This window comes from Cynocephalus volans, chromosome 6 (genome assembly GCF_027409185.1).
Source record: "Cynocephalus volans isolate mCynVol1 chromosome 6, mCynVol1.pri, whole genome shotgun sequence".
NCBI lineage: Eukaryota > Metazoa > Chordata > Mammalia > Dermoptera > Cynocephalidae > Cynocephalus > Cynocephalus volans.
In genome coordinates this window covers 125,573,713-125,597,816 of record NC_084465.1, presented here as the reverse complement: position 1 = coordinate 125,597,816, position 24,104 = coordinate 125,573,713, and positions in this window count along the sequence as shown.

The following is a 24,104-nucleotide window of genomic DNA, read 5'->3' as shown; positions in this document are numbered from 1 at the left end:
AGTGTGGGACATGGGTGTTTTGAATTCAACCAATGTTTTTTTGAGGACATACCATGTTGAGAGATTCCACAAGGAATACAAAGAAGAACAGGTTTCTGTGTATGCCCTCAAAGGCTTACTATCCTCTGTGTGTGTGTGTGAACACATGCATGTGTATTTGTATAATATTAGGGGCAAAATAAATACCCATAATGCTGTGATAGATTGAGTACTTCATGTATGCTGGGCACTACTCAAAGTTATTTTTGATCTCATTTAATCCTCTCAACAACCATGTAAAGTAGGTATTATTATTACTTGATGGTTGAGTGACTTGCCCAGGGTCACAAAGCTAATAAGAATATGATCACAAGACAATTTCAAACAAAGTGGGATGAGGCTCAGAGGAGGAAATATCACATTTGAATGGGAAGTCATCAAAAGTGTCACAGTGGAGAGTGTTTTTGCAAGGACTGGACATCACGGCAGAATTTGGAAAGAAAGATGTGGGTGTGTGTGTGGGAAGTATCCTCAGTAGAGGGGACAATATGAGCAAAGGCTCAGGGGTGCTCAGGGAACAGCATGATGCATCTTGGCTCTTGTGTCGGGGTGTGTAGGGGGTCTAGTGACAGATGAGGCTGGAAAGAGAGCCGTGGTCTTGGCCATTTTTATGAACGATGGCTGAGAACTTCTGCAATGCAGGGGGTATTAACGGCAGAGGAGCAGCCTTGTGTGGTCATCACTGTGTTTTATGAGATAACTCTGTCAGGATTTAATGCATAAGATTGATCCTGGAGGATGGAACATGGGAAGCAGTGAGACCCATTAGGAGGACACCACAAGAATTTTATGAGAGATAATGAGAGTCTTAATTTGGGCTGTGGCTTTGGGAGTGGACAACATTATAACTTTTAGAATGAGTACCATGTGGGCTATTTGGCTTGAGGATTCCTAAGGAAGAAATGATGCCTATTTACACAGAGGAAACCCATACTATAGACACTGTGATTGAAATAGGGTCATACAGATCATCTAAAAAATTATGTATGCTGATACTCTCCAAGCAGTGTTGTTTCCAAGTAGTTTCAGTAGTTCCATGAATGCTTAAGGCAAAACACAGGTGGGAGAATCAATCACTAGCCCCAAGCCGTGTGGCATCCATGAGACCCCCCTGGCAGCTCAGTCTCTTCCTTATGGGACTGTGGCAGATTCTGTACCTCTCAGTGCCCAAGTCACCCAAGGATTTAACCACAGGCTGAGGCCACACCAGGTCATAGAGTCATACTACTTTTGAGACATCAACCAGACAGGCGTTGTTCCCTTGGTTGGGTGGGGGACAGAAATGATGAGTGGGAGAAGGGTAAGAGAGTCACACCTGGGAGACTCTCAAGAGAGAGTCCCATTGCTACCCAAAACTAATGAGAGAGTTTGTGTGGTATAGAGTGTAAGTGCCTAGATTGGGGAACCAGAGAGATCTGAGTTCAGTCCCGCCTCTGGCCCTTTACTGGCTATGTGACTTTGGAAAGATGGACACTCAGCCTTTTTCTCCTTTTTGTAAATGGGATTAGTAATACCACTCACCTCAATATTTATTTAATATAAGATTGCCTACTTAATTTTCACTTCTCCCACAAGACCCACTTCTTTAGTACCATAACTACCGTATAACGTTGTTGAGAGGAATGCTAGATATATAGAAGTGTTTAATAACTATTTGATATTATTATATATGTTATTATTATTTTAATATTATTCAGGTGATGGTCCGAAGTTCAAAAGATAAGAACACTTTTTGTAAACTAGTTTTATGAAAGGCTAGATATAGTTCCCATTCATTTAACTCCAGTTCAAAACTAGTGTTTCATGATGAGAAAGCATGAAGATTGGCAGCTCAGTGCAAATGTCCACCAGTGAAAGAAGCCATGAATTATATGTGCTTGCTGCTATTGGCCACAGACTTTCTAGAATGTACTTGGAGATAAGGACTACCAGTTAGAGAAAAAAGGGGTGGTGGAAAGGAGGTTGCAGGGGTGGAATGGGGTAAGATGCTATCACTTGTCCCAGTAAGGATGAAGGGTGAGCACCCTTTTGGTACCCAGCACAGTGTCACGGATACCTAAGGGCTCTATACATGTGTACTGAATCAGTGGCAAACTACCTATGGGGGGTGGTGGAGAGAAGAGGTCGAGAGAGTGTGCCCAGCATCTAGCTGGCAGGATGCCTGGCCCACAGTGGTCAGCACAAAATCTGCTGGAAGGAAGGAAAGAAGGAAGAAAGAAGGAAAGGAGGGAAGAGGAGAAAGGATGGAGTAAAGGAATTAGGAACAAGAATCCATGGTTCCCTTACACAGAAAGGCAGTTTACAGATGAAAAAAATGTAGAAGTTTTACAAAATGTTGAAAATCTCCAGTTGATCATCAACAGAACTAAAAGTTGGTGGGATCTGAGGGCAAGGAAAGGAATCTCTGACCCCAAATGGTTTCCTTACATCTGTGTGACATTGCTTTGGAGTTCCCAGGAGAGAGTGTTTCTTTCCATCTATCACCTGTTTGCAGGTCGGTTTGAACGGGCATATAAGGTTGCTCTCCTTGGACAGAAACAGTGGGTCATTGGACAGAAACAGTGGCTTCTGGAATGAGAATGATGGAAAATGGGGACTGGGAGGAAAACTCCCCAAAATAGAATGCTGGAGGCCATTGCCGTTTTGACTAATTTTTCTAGGACTGACCTCTAGTTGTTCTCCACCTCCTTAGCTAGGGCTGACTCCTCGAGTGGATTCCCTACTTTAGCTTTAGAAGGTCTGGACTGCTCTCATTATGTTATTTCAGACACAGACTTGGCAGGGAGATAGAATCCTCCTCGCTGTTTGGTCTTCCTAGCCTAAAGTAAACACACTTTACCTGGGCTCATGCAGGCTGAATCGTTCTTCCACCATGGAACTGACCTAAAACTTTTAATTCCTTCTAGGGCCTCAACATTTCAGATGCTTTGACAAGTGCTCTGCCTGGGCCCCATGGTGCTAAGCATGAAGGGGGAAAGGAAGATCAGATCGTCCGGCTGACTAGTCCTTATCTGCTCCACTTTTAGACCCCTCCACCCCAAGTCCCTGGCTCTGCTCCAAATCCACCTTTGCTGTCTGCACGGAGCCTCCTGCCACCATTGTCAGGGTGGCTTGGCGGTGGACTCTGTCAGAAGCACATCTATTTCCTACACAGAATGAGGCAGGAAAACAAGACGGTCATTCTTTAAAGCTGGCGGGACCGGTCAGCAGAAGGGTCAATGCAGAGCTAAGAAATGCCTTTTGTCACCCAGGACCCAGTATGAGGGCTTCGCCATAAGAACTGACCTGGTGTTTGAGGAACATGAACAACCATGAGAGAACATCACACACACACACACACACACACACACACACACACACACACACACACACACACACACACACCCCCCACAACACACTCTCCCCCCACCACAACACATAAACTCACACAACACACACATACACCACAATACAAACACACATACCACAACACACACACACCACAACACACACTCCCCCCACACCACAATGCATACACTCACACAACACACACACACACCACAACACGAACACACACACCACAATACACACACTCACACAACACACACATACACCACAACACACCGCATGACACACACACACCACAACACACACACACACCACAACACACACACCACAACACACACACACCATATCACACACACACCATAACATATGAACTCAACACAGCATACACACCATAACACACACACACACAACCACACCACACACAATACCACCACAACACACACATACTTTATACCACTCACACACATAACAAAATGCATACACCCCCACAACACACACAACCCCACAACACACACACAACACATACGCAGCATACATACACCACAACACACACACTTACCACAACATACAAACCCCACAATACACACCCCATAACACATACAACTCACAACACATACATATACCACAACACACACAACACACATGCCACAAAAAATACACATACTACAACAGCCCCCCACAACACATGCAGACCACTCCACACACAGTCCACACCACACACATGCACCACCACTCACACACCACAACACATATACTCCCCACAACACACGCACACCTCAAAATGCATACACATCACAACACACACCACAACACACAACCACAACACACACCACAACATGCACACACCACAACACGCCTTGCAACTCACATACAGACACCACACTGTACACATACACCAACACACATACACACCACAACACACATACATACACCACAATACACACACCCCACAACATCCCCCCCACATCACAACACAAACACCACCACACGCACATGCACATACACCCCCCATGACACATACACACACCCGTGATGCACCCCCCCATACATTATATTGTCAAAAAGCTGCTCTGAAAGACTTCAGAGAGCGATTATATCTGGCTGGCAACCCACATGGGATCTGAAACGCCTTTAACTGTCAGGGAAATAAGAATAATACTGGAGCTTCTTTCCAGGGAAGCTTATTTTAGCACCTGCTGACACTAAGACCAGATTCTCAAAACATTGAGACTGGGGGCATCATCATGCTTGGAACATGGAAGCCTTTTCAGACCCCACCTTGTGAAGGACTTGATGCAAAACATCTGTCAACCCGATTCCCTGGGCAAGACATATTTTTCAAGATGTCCACACGATAAGGGTGGGGGTCTAGGGCTAGGGTGTGACCTGGGGTCTGAGAGCCCAGACGCAAGAGGGCACGGTTGGCTAGGGAAAGCCATGAGTCTGGAGCACCCCTCCCTCATTGCATCCACAGAGCTCCTGCTTCAGGGGGTGATGAGGGTGCATTTCCTCGGTGTCCTCTCTTCTCAGGCTGTTGTACCCAGTCTGCCTCAAACATCCATCAACGTGTTGCCCATCCTCACCCCTTTGTTCTCACTGCTAGGTGCGTGGCATCCTGCCCTGTGCTCTGACCCCCCCACTGCCCTGTGGCCCCCCTCCCTTTGTTCTTTTCCTCTGCACTGGCTCCTGCCCATCAGTCTGAGGTCACAAGCAAGTCTCCATCTTAGTCAAACAATAGGAAAACCCTTGGGCCCTGGGCCTTGCTTTGATTGCTTTTCTATCATCTGCTGCTTGCTGTAATAGCCATGCTTTTCAAAAGAGCGGTTTTGCTCATTTGTTCCTTACTTGTCTATTCATCCACCAGCCTTTGATTGGGGGTCTCCCATCTACTGAGAACTGTGCAAAGTGCAGAGAACAGGGGTCAGACACAACAGTCCTGCTTCATAGTCGGGTGGAAGAGACCAGTGACAAAACACCCCTACAGGCTGGTGAGTGACACACTGGGACACCTACAGGTTCTCTTGGAGCACCATTTACCCTTCAAGATGTGGTGTGAAAGTCACTTCCTCTATGAGCATTTTCTGCAGGGCACCTTGCAGGTACTATACTGACATCACTTGTCACATTCTACTGTAATTATCCCTTTAGCCACCTGACTCCTCTACTAACTTGTGAGTTTCCAAAGGTCAGGGACTGTGCCCAATTCACCCCAAGGCTTTTAACACAAAGCACAGTACTTAGCAGGTAGAAGTTCTCAATAAATGCTAGTTGAAGGAGAATGAGTGAATGTTAAAAGGGGCACAATATCTTTGTGGGGCAACTTGGATGAGAGTGACAGGGATCAAAGCAAGAGAAGCCTTATGGGGGCAGCAGAACCAGGGGAAGAAAGAGTCAGGAACGATCGGCACCTTCAGTACACGCTGCCTTCTCTATCACCTAGAGCTTCTCCTACCCACCACTTTCTTTACAGACCTGGGAGCGTTCTGAATTATTTGAATTATTTTAAAATTTAATTCAATTTAATTTTATCAATGTACAATGTAGTTGATTTTTGTGTCCCTTTACCGATTCCTCTCCCCTCTTTCTCCCCCTCTCACCCATCAACATCATATCTGTTCACTTGTCTTAACAAGTTCAAGGAATTGTGATTGTTGTGTCTTCTTTCCCCCTCCCCTGGCTTCTTTGTGTATTTATTTATTTATTTTTAGCTCCCACAAATAAGTGAGAACATGGTATTTCTCTTTCTGTGCCTGACTTATGTCACTTAATATTATTTTTTCTAAGTACATCCATGTTGTTGCGAATGGTAGTGTTTCATTCCTTTTTATAGCAGAGTAGAATTCCATTGTGTAGATATACCACAGTTTCCTTATTCACTCGTCTGATGATGGACATTTGGACTGATTCCAACTCTTGGCTATTGTAAATAGTGCTGCAGTGAACATGGGAGTACAGGTATCCCTTCAGCATGATGATTTCCATTCCTCTGGGTATACTCCCAGCAGTGGAATAGCTGGGTCATATGTTAGATCTATCTGTAATTGTTTGAGGAACCTCCAAATCATTTTCCATAAAGGCTGCACCATTTTTTATCACAGAGGCCATTTCCCTTGCAAACTGGAGGAGTTCAGCTGGCTGTGCATGAACACTACGCTTCCCTCCGTGAGGCAATCAGACTCCTTCAGCCACTGTGGAAGGAAGCTTTAGACCTCTGTGGTCTGCAAATGAGGAAGGAGGTGGGTACTGGAATTAGGACAGCTACCAAGTAACATTTGTGGGAATCTCACCTTTTATTCACGCAGGAGCTCTTGGGCAGAATTCATCAGACCAAACTTTGTTTTGGGAAGCAGGTAGGTTTTATGATTCCTATTTAGTGAAGATGTAATTGGAGCCCAAGTTTAAGAGGTTGAGTGGTTTGCTCAAGCTCCTACTGCTAGTTAGAACCCAGATCTTGTGACTTTTAAGGCAAGGCTATTTTCTGAAACTCTCTGAAGCTATTTGAGCAGTAAAATGATCAGCTTGAGATTTCTCCAAGGAGTGAGTCAATTTCCCCACTACATATTTCACATTGACCTAAAAGCCATTCTTTAGGCTGTGGCTTTATCAGAATTCATCTTAGACACAGCAGATGATGAAAGTAAAGGGAAGACCCCCAGGGTTGGAGCAACTTCCTGCCACACCACCCCCGCCACGGGAAGGCACTATTTAGGGCAGTGCTCTGGACACCCAGCCAGGCTGATCACCCCAAATCTTATCAGGGCTCTAGAGAAATGACTTCCTTTTCTGAAAGTTCAATACTGTTTAACTTTACTAAATACCAACTAATTCTGTGTTTCTTTTTGCTACAGCCTCCATGGCAAACCCATTAGTAGCTTATTAGTTGGGACTGTTGGAGCTCAGCTGATTCCAATTAAGGAAAATCAGCTTGTGGAGCTTAACCCAGGGCCGGAAGTGATCCTTGCTCAGCCTAACAAGAGCTTGATAAATGCCACAGCACAATGGCAAATGCTGGCAATCAGAAGCAATAAAGCCGTTAATGGCTTTCAATAAGTCAGTCTAGAAAGGTCACACGTTAGTCAGGGAGAGGATGAGCAGAGGGTGGATGTAGGAGTTAAAGAGTAATCTTATGAGGAATCCAATAAATTTGCCAAATTTGGGGAAAGTAATATTGAAAACAGGACTCCAGGGCACCTGTGACTTGAAGGAATCCTGCTAAATGATGAAGAAGTCTATTAGTTCCAGATGACTTTTATGACCTTGGGTTCCTTACTTCTGTGATGGAAATGATTGGTGCATTTGGATGCACAGTGGAAGGTATGAAAAAGAATGCTTCCCACGTGTAAAAGTCTTAATTTTTTTCTTAACCATTGTCTCCCTTATTGGTTCTTGCAATAATTCTATGAGACACTTAGGGCAGTTAAGTCTAGGGTGGCGGAGGGTACGGTGCTACTTGAAGGGACAGCAATGAATGGATTAAGAACTTATAGATCCAAGAACCTGTAGAATGAGAGGACATTGTCTTTTGCTCGGCCTTCACATAGTTTAATATAGGTAATAAAGAGAAGCCCATAATCACAGGCCATTCTACTTTATAAATACCAGCACCTTCCATTTTACCTGAAGAGATCATTTCTTCTCTTCAGGCTGGTTGGTATCTTTGGAAAACTTCAAAGGCAGAGCTTTGAGACTGAATCATTATTACTATTATTTATTTTAATTTAAATTTACATACAGTAAAATTGATACGTGCACACATTTCTGTGCGTGTGTGTGTGCGTGTGCGTGTGTGTGTGTGTGTGTGTGCGTGTTTGCATGTATGTTTTAGGTCTGCTTGCCAAATAGCAAAATTCTCATCACATTTTACAGATGCAATAGATTCTTGAAGGCAACCTATCAGACAAAATAAATAGTACCGGAAAGCATTTACATATGTGGTGAGGAATATCACCGAAGCCCAGAGCAAAAGGATCTGCTAAATAATAACATGCAATAGATATTCTGTATATAGGAATACTTTCTCCTAAACAGAATAAGGGTCAACGTATTGCAAATAATTTGGAGATTTATTTACTCCTGTATATGGAGATTCTTAAGAATGTTTCCTCAGGTCAGTTTCCACAAATGCCAGTGATTCTCAAATTTATTTGTTCATATCTTCAGCCTGTACTTGTCTTCTAACTCTACCGCATATATCCAGCTGCCTAGTCCATGGCTCCATTTAGTATCCAGCAGGCATCTCAGATTTTACATGTACAAAGCTGAGCTGACTTGAAGCTACATATCCTCACCACCTCCCCAAACAAAGCCTTCTTCTGATAGCCTTCCCTGCTTGGATAAATGATAATTTTATTTACTCACTTTCTTAGGCCAAAACTTTTGGCATAGTACTAGACATCTCTTTTTCTCATGTGTAACGTTTGATCTGTCAGCAAATCATATAGACTTGATGTTCAAAATATATTTGGAATTAAAAAAAATCTGTAAGTGTAGTTCATCACGTGCACAGAATAAAGTACAGAAAATGATGTGATCATCTCAATGGCTATAGGAAAAGTATTCAATAATATGTAACATAAAATTTGATTAAAAATCAAAAATACAAAGGAATCTTTTTAACTGAATGAAGATTATAAAAATCTGTTAAACTCATCAACCTAAACTGAAAAATAGCAGTATTCCCTTTATAAAATCAGGAACGAGACAAGAATAATTATTATCCCTTCAGTTTAACATTACATTGAAGGTCCTAGTCAGTGTCATAGGACAAAAACAAACAAACAAACAAACAAAAAAACTAAAAAACAAAAAGCAGACAGTCGTACGATATGTCTTGCCCTTCCTTTAACACACGAACATCTTCCCACCTCTATGCAGTCCTCTTCTCTTGAAGTGTTCTTCATACAGTATGTGCTTTGTAAATATTTGTTACACGAGTTATAAGATGAGGAATGTAAGCTCTGTGCAGGCAGAGATTTTGGTCTGTTTTGTTCACTGCTATATTTCCAGCTCTTAGAAGAATATCTAGAGGAGCAGAACCAGCTATATAATCTGCAAAATGAAAATATGGGGCTCCTTGTTAAAAAAAATAAAACTTAGGATGTTAAGCAAAACAGAAGCCATGCACAGGGGACTTTCTGCAACTGCAAGGTCTCCTGCCCATAAGGCTGTCCGTACCTAGAAATTACACAGGAGGCACTTGAACGATAATCTCTGAATGGATAATATGTGAATGATCTCACCTCATCATCTCAATGTCTGTGAGGCAGTGGGCACAAATGGAGCTCAGAGAACTTAATAACTTGCCCAGTTTTACAGAGTCTGCGCTGTCTTGACCAAATCCAGCTGGAAGTCAGGACCAGATTGCTTATTGACAAAATCCATTCAGGTCAATCCGGGGTCATAGAGCAGAGCAGAGAGGTCTGGAGTGTGGGTGTGGAGAGGCTGAGAGGACCCCCCGGCAGGCCCACCTGTGAAACTCATCTCTCGACTGTGCTCCAGGAGACTCTTAGTGCCCTGTGGCATCCCCAGAACCCAGCCCCAGGGCAGATACATCCACGGTCTTCAATAAATAATTGGTGAATGAATGAACAAATGAAGTAGGGAAAGGAGTTTAGTGTAGTCAAAGTCACCCTAGGCAAATGGGTCTAAGCCTGATGAATCTGTCCAACAGATGGGGGCCATTTCCCCAAAATGCTGGAAACAAACAAACTCCAGTCTATCCCAAGGTGAGTCCAGTGTGCTGATCCTGCCTTCCATCTGCTTTGGTTTCCTGTGTGCTGCTGATGGTGGTGTGGGTTGGGAGGATGGAAGAGTCAGCTGTCTAACTTATTTTTACCTCCATAGTCCAGTTTCCCCCCCAAAGCCTCCTCTCTCTCTCTCCCCTTCCTTTTCCCTTTTGCCATTGATGTAATTGGGGTGGGAAGTGGAGTGACAGGGAAGGGAAACAAGTTGGGATTACAGGTTGAATTTACTAAGGGAGTGAATTGGTGATACCAATTCCCAAGACCTTATATTATTTTCTGAAACCATAATCACTCCTTCCCACCCCCAGCTTCAAGGGTCTCCCAGGCCTTACACAGATGGTGACTGACAAAGGAGCTCCTGCTGTTGACTCTTGGTGGTGGTAGATAAAAAGCTTTGTCTTACTTTGAAGAACTAACTGGTCAGCTGCTCTTTAAATCAGATGCTACAACTTTGTCAACTCACTGATTTTTTTTCTTTTGCCTTGACCTCCAGGAAGACTGAAGATAAATTTGATGCCTACATTCAAATATTATGGAAACTACTGTTTGACATATAGATACCTCTTCCTCCTTAATTCCAAAGTTTTGTTTTTCTATTTCAAGTTTAGTAGGTTTATATCATACTTAAAAAAAAATGCCTTTTAAAATTATATCTAGAATATGGTAGAGTGTAGATAATCAACAAAATAAACAGTGTATTAGTCTGTTTCTGTTACTCGTAACAGATTATCTGAGACTGGGTAATTTATAAAAAACAGGTTTACTTGGCTCATGATTCTGGGACAGCTGCATCTGATGCAGGCCTCAGGCTGCTTCTACTCATGGTGGAAGGTGGCAGGCAGCCAGCAGGTGCAAGCAGATCACATGGCAAGAGGAAGCAAGAGAGAGAGAGGAGGTGCCAGCATCCTTTAAACGAACAGCTCTCGTTGGAACTAACAGAGCAAGAACTCACTCACTATCCCCCCCACCCCTGGGCATTAATCTATTCATGAGGTATCTGCCCCCATAACCCAAACTGCTCCCAACATTGCCAAGTTGGGGAACAGGTTTTGATATGAGCTTTGGTGGGGGACAACATATCCGAACTCTATCACTTACTTATCCAAATTTGAATATTTAAGTTTTCAGGCCTACATCCCAGGAGAAGCTCATAAAAGATGAGTGTATTAGTTTGCTAGGGCTGCCATAACAAAATACCACAGACCAGTGGTTTAAACAACAGAAATTTATTTTCTCATGGTTCTGGATGCTGGAAGTCTAAGTTGCCTGCAGTGTTGGTTTCTCCTGAGTCCTCTCCTTGATTTGAAGATGACCACCTTCTCCATGCTGGGGGTAGGATATAGGTAAAATTAATACAATATTTCAAGATTCCAGTCTCAGAGACAACCGAAGCAGGAAGCTGAAATCAATGTACATGGGCTGATCAGAGGAACAAATGATAAAGGTTATTATCATCTTAAACATCAAGGATGAATTAGACATAACACAGACCTGAGTTTGCATTTGGTAGGCGAACACTCCTGCTCTGATATGTGATGAGATAGGAAGTCTTGAGGATGAACCACCAGAACAGGGTGCCCGCAGCTGGATTCCAAGCCAATGGAAAGGGTGGGTTAGATGGGCTGTGAGCTCCACAAATCAAAGCCTTGTTGAGCAAGAACTACAGTGTTAGAAGGAAGCACAACCATGGAAAGATAAGGAAACCAGGAAGAGCACCTGGGGACAGAGAGCCCTCTCTTCCTGTTGGCAGTCAGGCAGCCTGAGCAACCACCAAAGTCAGACCTTGGGCAGATTCCTTCAACCTGCCCTTGCTTAACTCCTGGCCACGCAGAAAGCAAAATCATGGCCTCTGTATGGTTTTCTATTTCTTGGTCCTTTTGATTATTTCCTAAGAATTCAGTTAGACTTGTTATTATGCACTGAGTTATGTCTCCCCAAAATTCATATGCTGAAGCCCTAACCCCCAATGTAACCATATTTGGAGATGGGACCTTTAAGGAGATAATTAAGGTTAAGTGAGGTCATAAGTGTGAGCCCTAATCAAATAGGACTGGTGGCCTCATAAGAAGAAGAAGAGACACCAGAGGTTAATCTCCCCCTTTGTCTTCCTCCCCCTCTTCTCCCTCCCCTTCCCTTCCCCTCTCTCCCCCTCCCTCTGCCATGTGAGGGCACAGCTTTAATAGGACTGTCTTGAGAAGAATCCTATTGTGGTTATTTTGAGCCATTTGGTTCTCCCTGCTGGCACCATCAACTGACAAGAGCACAGTTCAGTCCTTGGCTTTAGCTGAAATCAACAGGCAAAAGCCAATGGGAAGAATGAATGATAAAAGTTATAACTATCAACATTAATGATGAATTAGACATAATGCATAGATGGGAATTTGCATTTTGGCTGGCAAACACCCCTGCTCAAGCATGTGATGAATAGGAAGGATGAATCACCAGAACACAGCACCCGCAGCTGGATTCTAAACCTATGGCAAGGGTGCGTTAGCTAGATGGGCTGTAGGCTCCATGGATCAAAGCCTTGTTGAGTGAGAACTATAAGGTTAGAGTCTAGCACGTGGTGCCTCTATTGAATATATATTTGTTAGGTGAGTTTGTTATTATTAGAAATTGCATTCATGGGTTTGTGTTGCAGGTACAAAATTATACAAGTCTGGCAGATTTATACAAGTCCATTTAATAGCAAGGAGAATCCTGATGGTCTCAGTTAAGGAAAGTTTCTAAATTAAATCCTGCAAACTAACCAAAAGAGAGAAGACTCAGTGGAGGGTTGGGACCGGACCTCTGAACTCATCATCAGGAACGGCAGCTCAGGGGTGCAGTGCCAGGGTGTCCTGTGCTGTCAGCGTATTTTAGGAGAGTTTAATGGAGCAATTACAGGTGACAGAAGTAATTGAAAAGAAAGCCACAGAGGTGGGAGGGTTGAGTCATAGTCCCCTATGATTCTGTAGTGCTAAAAAAATATGAACATGAGCTGTCCAGGCCAGTTTGGCTAAAATTTCCTATTTCATTATGTCGTGTCTTCTCTGTAACCCATTATTTTAATTCAAAATTGGCTATTATATCACCTTTAAGGTACGTAACATTTTAAAAGATTAAAAACTTGCCTCGACCTCACATATGGCTATTTTCAATTATTTAAGCATCCATTTTAACATATCGCTGTGAATACTTTTGCTATAATTTAGTTTGTTTCTATTTAATGTTGCATTACAGAAACATCACCTCCTTTCGTGTGGCTCAGGTTATTCCCTGAAGTTGCTGTTCTTGGTCACTCCTTGGCTGGTGGGCATTTTGTGTTTCCAGTTTTTTTCCCTCCTGTGACTATTTTAGCACAAAGTATCTGTATGTATGTAATTTCCATTTCCCTCTTCTCCCCTCCCCGCCCCCGCTTTTGGATTATTGGTTTAGGAATAAATTCCCAAGATCGGGTTTAGTGGTTCGATGGCATAACGTCTTGGTGGCTTACAGTTGATCTGCCCTTCTCATTGGCTACCACATGTCCTTCCAACTCCCCACGGAGACCTGACCCTCCTGACTTAGCTTCTCCCCTGCTATTTACCATAGTGTCCCCATCCTTTAGTGGGAGAGTCACCCCACTGACTGCAGCACATGCCATGTTTGCCGTCCTGAAACTCATCCTGCTTCTGTGTCTTTGGTCTCACTGCGCCCATCCCTACTTCCGCAATGATGCCCTCCCTCTGAGTCTCTGCTCAAAGAACAGCCTTCCTCCTTATCCCAACACACCCCACTCTCTCTCCTCTTCTAACTCCCATTGTAGAGCTAGACTTCATCATGCAAATAGCACGTCATTGTTTTCAAGTAATTTTGTGTGAGCTACTTTTATTCTCAACAACCAGATTTTAAATCAGGTAGAGGTCAAAGGCTACAGCCTGATTGAAACTCGGTAAATACCTGCTGATCATCAATAACTAATTTTTACTTATATGTTATTTCTTCCAGTAGTCCTGGGAGCTCTTCTTTCAAAATCTTGTATTGGGCCCCTTTTTTATTCTAGCAGATGGTAGGGAAGGGACTGAGATTTGGGGGATGGGGCTTAATTGCTCTGAAGGAGATGAGATGCATAGAAGTTGGCAATAAAAACAGAAAAATGCTGAGGAACATACAAACAGAAGGAAATTTAATTCAAATATTGAACATAATGTTGGTGAATATTAACAGTTACCGATCATCACAAACAGTGTTATATAGCACCCCAACAGTCAGTTGGCTTAAAATCATAATCCCATATTTAGCTCGCCATTCTGTGGGCAAGCAGTTGAGGCTGGTGGCTCTTCTGGTCCCCACTGGGTTCAATGATGAGTCTGAGTTCCAGGTGACTCTTGGCTGGGGTAGCTCAGTGGTCTCTACATGTCTCTCGTACCCCTCCCATATATTCTCACGTATGGGAAGAAGGCAGGCTCCTCAGGAGCCGCAGGAGCACAAGCGCCAGTGCACCAGCACTTCCCAAGCCCCTGCTTGTGTCGTGTTTTCTAACATCTGGTTAGAGACAAAGCAAGTCCCCTGACTGAGCCGAGTCCAGAGGTGGGGGATTGCCAGCCGACATAGGGTAAGAGAACTAGGGCCACCATGGTGCTCAATCTATTGTACAATCTACTGTAAAGGACTGTGAGGACAACAGCTGTAAATGTTCTGGGGTGGCCTTTGGGGAGGCTGGGATTTGAGGGTGTTTAGAGAGGAGAGGGACATGTACTGTTTTTGCATTATCATCAGCCCCATGAGACAGAGAAAGAGAGGTGTACTCTTTAGCCCCTGCTTGTCAAAGAGGGAAACTAGGGCTCAGGAGTCGTTGCAGGTGCTCAGTGCTGGGTCAGACCAGAATGCCAGTGGTGGCAGAGGGGCCACTCAGGGTTGGTGGTGATGGGGACTGCTCTCTTGCCCCTCTTCCTGCTCCCTTTCCCCATATGAGCCATGCCTTGTCTCACTTGTACACATGACCAGGTATACACATCTTCTCTTCTCTCTGAAGAATGGGGGTGAAGGTCCCAAATTTGCCCCTGCCCCCCAGTGTTTTGGAACTGCAGTACACTCAGTATAAACTGTGGCATTTGGCATGGAGGAACACTATATGATCCTCATGGTATTGAAGTGCTCATAAGCAGGACTGAGTCACCCCATAAACATTTCCTAAGTGAACACTCTGCTCTGGGTGCTGCGAGAGGTTCTAGGGTTATAGAGATGAGTGGGAAACAACCCTGTCCTCATAAAGCTCATGGAATTGTGGTGGTGCTGGAAACATAAGCAGGAAATTACAATAGAGTTTGATAAAAGCAATGATAGAGATAAGCACAGGTGCTACGAGTGTCCAGCCCCAACCAAACTAGACCACGGTGCAGGACTAAGGTTTGAGAGAACTGGACAAGAGACTTTCTTTACAGAGGTGCTCATGGAAGCAATGAGAATGGATATGATCTGTTGGAGAGATCTCTGACAGTGCTGGAGATGTCGAGCACGTGGAAACACCATGACAGATGAATGTCCCTGACATTTCTAGTGCTCTGAGAGCTGACCCAGCATAGGAGGCAGGAGCAGGGACTCATCACTGGGAGCCGCCAATGTCTTTTTACATCCTCCATACATTTTGGTCATTTCCCATATTATGAGTCTTGCTTTCTCAGGGCAGATTCCATTAGACTCTCATGAAGGGAGAGGCATGTCACTTGGAATTCTCCATCGGATGCATCTTTGTGACATGTGGGTTGGGAACTGAGCCTGTGAGGAGACCACAGTGTGTCAGGCGAGCACAGGGTGTGACATCCAGTTCTGCCCAGGTGGCCATGGCTGGACTCCCGGCTTGGGGACACTGCCACTCAGGCCTGCTTTCTTGTGTCTCTGCCTTTGCCATGATAAATATGCTGAAGAGTTCTGGGGGATCTGTAGGGAGAGCTGAGCTGCCCCAGCCAGCAGTTAGCAGACCCCCAGACTTGTAAGTGAGCCCAGCAGGGGCTGGAGGAACCACTAGCCTAAGTCACGGACCCACAGAACAGTGACAGAAGAAGCCTCACAGTGAGATGGGATGTGGTTCCTGGCCACGAAGAGCAGAGTCCAGCTTTCTGGCCTGCCACGATGCTCCTACTTAATATCCTTTCATACATCCCTTTTCTACTTGAACTACCCAGACCTGTCTGCAGCTAAGAACCCTGACCCATCACAAGGTAAATGACAAAACAACAGTACCCTGCATCTGGTCTTTCACTCCTACTCCCAGATCAGCCTGAGCGGTGTGGCAGATTCAGTGAAAGGCCTCTGAATTCATGTGAGATCCTCTCTGAACTGCACAGTGTGGCCAAAATATGGAAGGAAGTGGGCTGGAAAAGAGGCTGGGACCATGCCCGAGACATGAAACTGCCATAAGCTCAGGGCTGTCAGAGTGGGCACTAGTTCAGAGTTGCATGGGCCAATGCCAGGTGGGATTGGAGGAACTGAGAGGCAGGGAAAACTGAGGTTCAGTAGTCAAACTGGACAGGAGGAGGGGGAGCCGAGGACAGAGGAACCCCGAGATGTGTTGGGGTGCAGGAGGGGCAGTGGATAGGGTCAGCTGCAGTCTCTGGGGGAGGTGGGCAGGAAGGCAGGTGACACAGGTCCTGTTCTCCCTTCTGGGATGACTACTACAGACTCGCATTTAAAGTCTTTCCTTTCTTTCACTGGTTCTGCCATCCCTCCCTTCCCTGCTGTCAGATGTGGACAGGAGACAAGGACTTCAACCGCATTAAGCTCAGCCCAGTGACTGATCTGTGTTCTCTGCCTCTGAAATCAAATCAGAGTCGAATCTGATCACTGAGGGACCAAGAAACTCGTTTAAACCATGAGTGTCACAGGCCCAGTTCCATGAGCCTGGGGAGGGGACGAGGCTTTGTGGGGGGATTTATGACAGAGTTTGAAATGAAACCAGGATGGAGTCCTGGAAGCTTCTCCTTCCCACCCCACACACAGGCTCACAAGCACCACCAATGTGTCCCGTCCCCAGAGTGCCTGCACCTCTGGGTTGTGTTCCCGGTGCAGGAGACTTGAGAGAAAGCAGTGTACATTTCTGGTAATATTAGGAGCAAAACTCAAAATTATCCCTCCACCGGACTATCATATTGTCTGCAATCACAGTATCAAGAGTTTCTGCCCAGAGCCTTGAGGCTTGCCAGTCTTCAGGAAACCCAGACTTAGATCCAAATATCGTGGAAAGAGAAATTCCTTCAACCATCGCAGACAGGGGGTCTTTAATTGTCAAGCCAGGAGGTAATGGGACAAAATATATTTGGGAAGAGGAGGAGGAGGGTGGGGCGGGAGCTAAGACTAGCCAGGTCAGCTCCACAGTCTTGTCTAGAGATGGCCCAGTTCAAACACTTGGAATTATGATTTTCTAAAGCTGACGTTTTGGGCAATAAGAGAAGTAAGCTAGTCTGTTAGAGCCTCTGGTCTATGGAGGTTCACAGTCTAAGACGTAGAAGTTTTGTGGAAAGACATTGCTGATTGGGGACCTCTTTTTTTCATACGTTCTTTTCAACTCTACTTAAAAATATAAGCCCCAGGACTGAATCACTGGTGTGGAGTAGACACTCAATAATTATGTAAATGGTATGTAAACCTTGGTGTTTTTCAACCTATCTCACCTCCAAGGAGATCGACTTCCAGAGGGTGACAACCTTCTGTGTAGAGTAACACTTCATAAAAAAGAAACCAGCATTTCATATTCAAAGGAATAGGTGACAGAGTTGTAAGTGGTTTTCAATATCTCCCTTCCTCATGTTTACTTTTAAAGCAGTGAAACTCTTTAATCAAATGACATTTATTTGGAACTGTAATCTAAAAAACACTTCGAAACCAGGCTGCTTAGTCCACAGTGGGGCAGCTCAGAGGGTATCAGAGCCCCAGTACCTCGGGAACGGGGAGAACCCTGGCTGTCCAACCCCAGCACTGTCTGCTATAAATATCCATTTCATAAAACACTTGTTTTAGAGTTTCACACTCATCTCTGTCAGAAAATGCTTCTTTTTACCTAACTGCATTTTTTTTTTTTTTAATGCTTCATCTCTATTTAGGAGACAGAGTTATATGACTTCAAAAGTGATTTGAAAGTCAGTTAACCTCTTTTAAAAATATGGCCAGAGTCTGTTTTTTTAAGAGTCAAACTCCAAATTAAAATCAGTGAGGAGATGTCAGGTTCATAGTTATTTTATCTGATCTTTAATTTCACTTGACATGACTAAGTTTCTGGAATGGGTAGAAATTGAAATAAAAAAAAATCACAATTTTTCCTCCTGAAAACTTTCTTTAAAAAATAGACTTTATAAAAAACAATTTTAGGTTCACAGAAAATTTGACAGGAAGATAGAAATATTTCCCGTGTACCTTCTGCCCACCCCCAGTATCCCAACTATCAACATCCCTCACCAGAGTGCTGCATTTGCTACAATTGATGAGCCCACATTGACATGTCATTATTACCCCCAATTCAGTTTACATTAGGGTTAACTCTTGGTTTTTTACATTCTATGGGTTTGGACAAATGTATAATGACATGTATCCATCATTATAGTACCATATAGAGTATTTCTACTGTCCTAAAAATCCTCTATGCTCCACCTATTCATCCCTCCTGTCCCCAACCTCTGGCACCCACTGGTATTTTTTACTGACTCTATAGTTTTGCCTTTTCCAGAGTGTTGTATAGTTGGAATCATACAGTATGTAGCCTTTCCAGGTTGGCTTCTTTCACTTAGTAGTATGCATTTAATGTTCCTCCATGTCTTTTCATAGCTTGATAGCTATTATCTTTTAGTGCTAATACAGTGTTCCTCTGTCTGATGTACTATGGTCTAGTTATCCATTCACCTACCGAGGGACATCTTGGTTGTTTCCAAGTTTTGACAATTATTAAGAAAGCTGCAGTAAATATCTAATTCTGGGTTTTTGTGTGGACAGAAGCTTGCAATTAACTTGGGTAAATACTAAGGAATGCTATTGTAGTTTTGTAGGAAGCTGCCAAACTGTCTTCCAAAGTGGCTGTACCATGTTGCATTCCTACCGGCAATGAATGAGCGTTCCTGTCGCTCCATATTCTAGCCAGCATTTGGTGTTGTCAGTGTTTTGGATTTTCACCATTCTCATAGCTGTGTAGTGGTATCTCATTGTTATTTTAATTTGCAATATCCTGATAATGGATGACGTTGAGCATTTTTTCATATGCTTGTTTGTCACCAGTGTAGTTTCTTCAGTGAGGCATCTGTTCATATCTTTTGCCCATTTCTTAATTGGGTTGTTTGTTTCTTATGGTTGAGTTTTCAGAGTTTTGGGAGTATCTTAAATAACAGTCCTTGATTATGTATGTCTTTAGCAAGTATTTTCTCTCAGTCTGTGGCCTGTCTTTTCATTCTCTCAACACTGTCTTTTGCAAAGTAGAAGTTTTTAATTTTAATAAAATCTAACATATCAATTGTTTCTTTCATGGGTCATGTCTTTCATGTTACATCCAGATAGCCATAGCCAAACCGAAGGTTTTTCTAGATTTTCTCCTATATTAATCTAGTAGTTTTATAGTTGTGTGATTTAAATTTAGGACTCTAATCCATTTTGAGTTAATTTTAGGAATGGTGTAAAGTCACTGTCTAGATTAATTTTCTGTGCATGTGGATGTCTAGTTGTTCCAGCACCATTTGTTGAAAAGACTCTTTGCTCCATTGTATTACCTTTGCTCTTTTGTGACTGTACAAGTGTAGTTCAAAAAGTTCGTGGAAAGACTCATATTATCTTTCAATTCTATCTTCCTGTGAACTTTTTGAAGTATCCTTGCATTTGTGTGGGTCTATTCCTGGCCTCTGTTCTGTTCCATTTCTTGATTCCTTAGCTTTATACTAAGTCATAAAGTTGGGTAGTGTCAATCCTCTGATTTCATTCTTCTTATGTATTGTGTTAGCTATTCTGTTTATTTTGCCTCTCCATATAAACTTTAGAATCAGTTTGTTGGCATCCAGAAAATAATTTGCTGGGATTTTGATTGGGATTGCATTGAATCTATAGATCAAGTTGGGAAGAACTGACATCTTGACAGTATTAAGCTTCCTATCCATGAACATGAAATATCTCAAAACATCTCTCAACTTACTTAGTTCTTTGGTTTCTTTCATCCTAGAAACTTCTTTGTTGCCCCTGCCAGAAAAATTGTTAACCAGGAACATTCACATTTCTGACTAAGTGGGCAGGTGACTGGCTCACTCTGACTCTGGTCTACTGCTCGTGCTTTTCTTTTATCTTGTGTCCCTGCAGGTTATCATGGGACCTATAGGAAAGAACAAGTAATAAACAGTAAGGACTAACCCATTGTGTGGGAAGGAGGGAAGAGAAGTGGTTGGCGATTTTTCTTTTTAAAATGGCCCCTAAGAGTAGTGTTAAAGTGACCTCTAGTGTTCCTAAGTGTGGGAAGGCTATGATGTGCCTTATGGAGAAAATAGGTGTGTTAAAATACCCTGCATTCAGGCGTGAGTTACAGTGTTGTTGGCTGTGAGTTCAATGTCAGTCAATTAACAATATATATTCAGTGAAGTGTCTCTAAACAGAAACTCACATATATCAAGGATAGGTATTGATCAGTTGATGAAAATGTTAGGACCAGAAGCTGATAGGAACCTAACCCTGTATTTTCCCTTTGAGCAAAGTGCAGCATTTGCTAATTCAGTTTTTATGGCAACTTTATAGAATATTAATGCCACAAATAATGAGAACTGATGATATTCAAAGGTCTTGTCTTTTCTGTGTTTTCGGGCTATAACATCCTTTGATCATGATGTATTACCTTCTTTATGTACTGCTGAACTTGTTTAGTTAATACTTTCTTGAGAATTTTTGTATTCATGTTCATGGGGAATATTGTTCTGTAGTTTATTTTTCTTGTGATATTGTTGTTTCAAGGTAATAATGGCCCCATAAAATGAACAGTGATGTGCTCTTTCTCCTTCTGTTTTCTGGAAGAGTTTGTATAGAAGTGATATTATAGTATTTCTTTAAAATAGGGACCATTTTAAAAAGCAAAATATTCGGTAGAAATTACTAGTTGAAGCTATCTGGGCCTGACAGTTTTTGTTGTTATTGTTTGTTTGTTTGTTTTGTGTGTGTGTGTGTGTGGGGGGAGATTTTTAACCAGAAATTCAATTTCATTATTAAATATAGGGTTGTTCATATTATCTATTTCTTCTTGAGTGAGGCCATACTGGCTTCTACAAGTTTTCTAACACTATAATTTTCTGCTGAAAGCTTAAATTTTATAACTGGCAACAAATATTGGGAGCTGTTTTCCTTGAAATGAAAAAATGTCTGCTATTAACCCAGATTTGAACAACGAACTATGGTCTGTCCATTATTCTTTCAAGTAGAAATAATACTGTGTTGAATAAGTGACTTGTCCAGCTTGCAATGCAGATGATTGCCCAGGTGCTTTCCTTGAAACAGCGCTGTGCATTGGTTTGCAGCAGAGTGTACTTCCCACGTGGTCACGCAGAATAGTAAAAAGTCATGTACTAGAGGGTTGAGACTTAATAACAATATATAATCTTACAAGGGCATTTGCCCTCGAACCCAGCAGTCCTGTGCTGTCTGTTAATCGATGTCTGAAATATGTTTCATGTCTTTCGTCTGGTGTTCTAGCTGCTTAAAGCAGGCAGGTAAATGTGACCCTGTTGTACTGTTTCATTGTTTTCTTCTGGAAATCCTGGGTCTCCTGGAGTTATCCTTTGAATGTCTTCTCTTTACCCTCTGATTTTCATCTCATTTTTTCCTCTGTACTTGGACACATATCTTACACTTGGTCTATCAGGATTTTAAATCAGGTCTCAGTACAGAATGACCATCCTCTTCTTTAATTCAGATACTAAGTTTTAAAATTCAAAACATGTTTTTTGGTCAGCTTCTGGAAGTCTCTGTGCTTTCCTTATTATCTTCTATTCCAGGTGTTCTCTTTCTTCTGTGTTCGGATGTCTGCCTGTTCTTCTCTCTGGCTGCTGGGCCCTTTTAGAAGTACTATTACTTTTTTTCTTTTGGCTTGCTGAGGTTCCTGTCTTGCTGCTTAAAGTAACATAAAGGCAGGAATACTGATACCTATAGGATCCTGAAAAATGCAATGTTCACACTAGATTGATGATATATTGCTTCTTGGATATTGCCTTTACATGTCTTACTTAACCCTTTGGGAAAGAAAGACTTAAGTAGGATTGAGGTCAGAGGTAATTACTCCCTTTTTATTTGTGGGAAAAATATAGCTCTGAGGAATGAAGCCCCTGCCCAGCACCCAGGGTGTTGGAAGTGGAGATGCAGAGAGGACATTTAAGTCTTAGCAGTGGGTATCAACCAGCTGTTGAGCTCTTACCCAGAGCTGGGCACAGAGATAAATGTCTTACTCACATGATTTTAATTGAAGTTTCTTGTGGAACTAAGTTGTCAGGTTACAAACACATGATATCTGTGCTGTGATATCATAGGTACAATTACTATTCCCACTTAGATGAAGCTATGTCTTTGCCTGAGATCACACAGGTAGGAAGTGAAGAAATTGGGATTTTAATTCAGGCCCTTCTGTCTTCAAAACACTTGACAGCTCTAACCACTATGTTCTGTGGTCCCCACATTTGCCTCCTGTCTGGACAAGAATGGAAATTGCTCCCTGTCTCTTCTGCCCTTAACACTTTGTTCCGTGGGTGGCTTCCTCGTTTAGAGAGACCCTTCACTTTCTCCTCCTGGATGAGGTCAAGACCACCGCCTCCTCATCTTCCATATGTTCCTCCCAGCACAATAACCCAGCTATTATTATTATTTTTAATTGGTTTTGTATTTAATGCTTAATTGAAGAGGCTGGTGGGGTGGGTGATGGTATCAGGTGATGCATTCTACGCTTGCTTTTGCTATAACCCTCCCCGCCCCTTGCCCTTTCAATGAGCTGATTCACAGGCTGTTTCCTTATTACCATGAAATCTGGGGGCAGAACAATCCTATTTCTGGTTGCCATTAGCATTCTTATTTTGAAGACCTTGTGAGTGGAGGGTGTGGCATTTCCAAAAGTTCTCTTCAGGATTCAGGTGGTCTCTGCCAGAGGGAGTTCTGAGCACAGTCTAAGAAAGAGATAAGAGGTGTAGGTCACCTGATTGGGTGGAAGCCCCAAGTCATGTTGTTTTTTAACTTTGGAATGCAGCCTGGGTTGTGATATATCTCAGTGGGAGAAGAAGGTTGGAGGAAGACACTAGGTGCACCAGGTGCCCAGGCTGGGGCTACTGCAGAGACTCAAAGGCAGGAGAAGGAGGTCAGTTTCCTGCCATGTGGGGGGACCAGCCAGAACCAAGCTGCCCTCCAGAGTCCAGATTGGCAGCTTCTAGCCCGGAATCACACCTCTAACCATCTGGAGAACTCTGAGGCTTCACCTAACATATTCTATGTCAGAGGGTTTTTATGGGCCCTGGTATGTGCATTTTGACAAAGGTCCCCTGGGGGTTCTGAGGCACACCCTTTGGACTGTCCCAAGGAGACAGGGCTTGGGATGTGTGGTCATTTACCTCTGAAGTCAGAGACCCAGAGTCTATTACGTGAGATAGTTCACGTAAAGTGCTTGGCACTGTCCTAGTGCTCAACGAATGGCAATTATTGCTGTGGCTAGATCAGGAGCAGAGGGACATCCTGGAACACAAGTAGGAAATGGGTCAGGAACAGAGGCTCAGGATTTAAGCCAAGTCAGGCATGATGGGGAGATCCCAGGATTCAGGTTTTGAGGTTGGGCAGAGACAGGTCCAACAGGGATGCAAGTGACCAAGAGCCTTGAACACCTGACGCTACAGAACATCCAGTCTCCCTCTACCCCCTCTGCTGTGTTAGTGAACTTGTACATGTTTAGCCTGCCTCATTCCCTGTCTGGTTCTCACAACATGTCACCAGTACCTTTAGGATCCAGACAGCATGGGAAATCAATTCACTCTTGGTGCCCTCGACTGCGGCAGATTT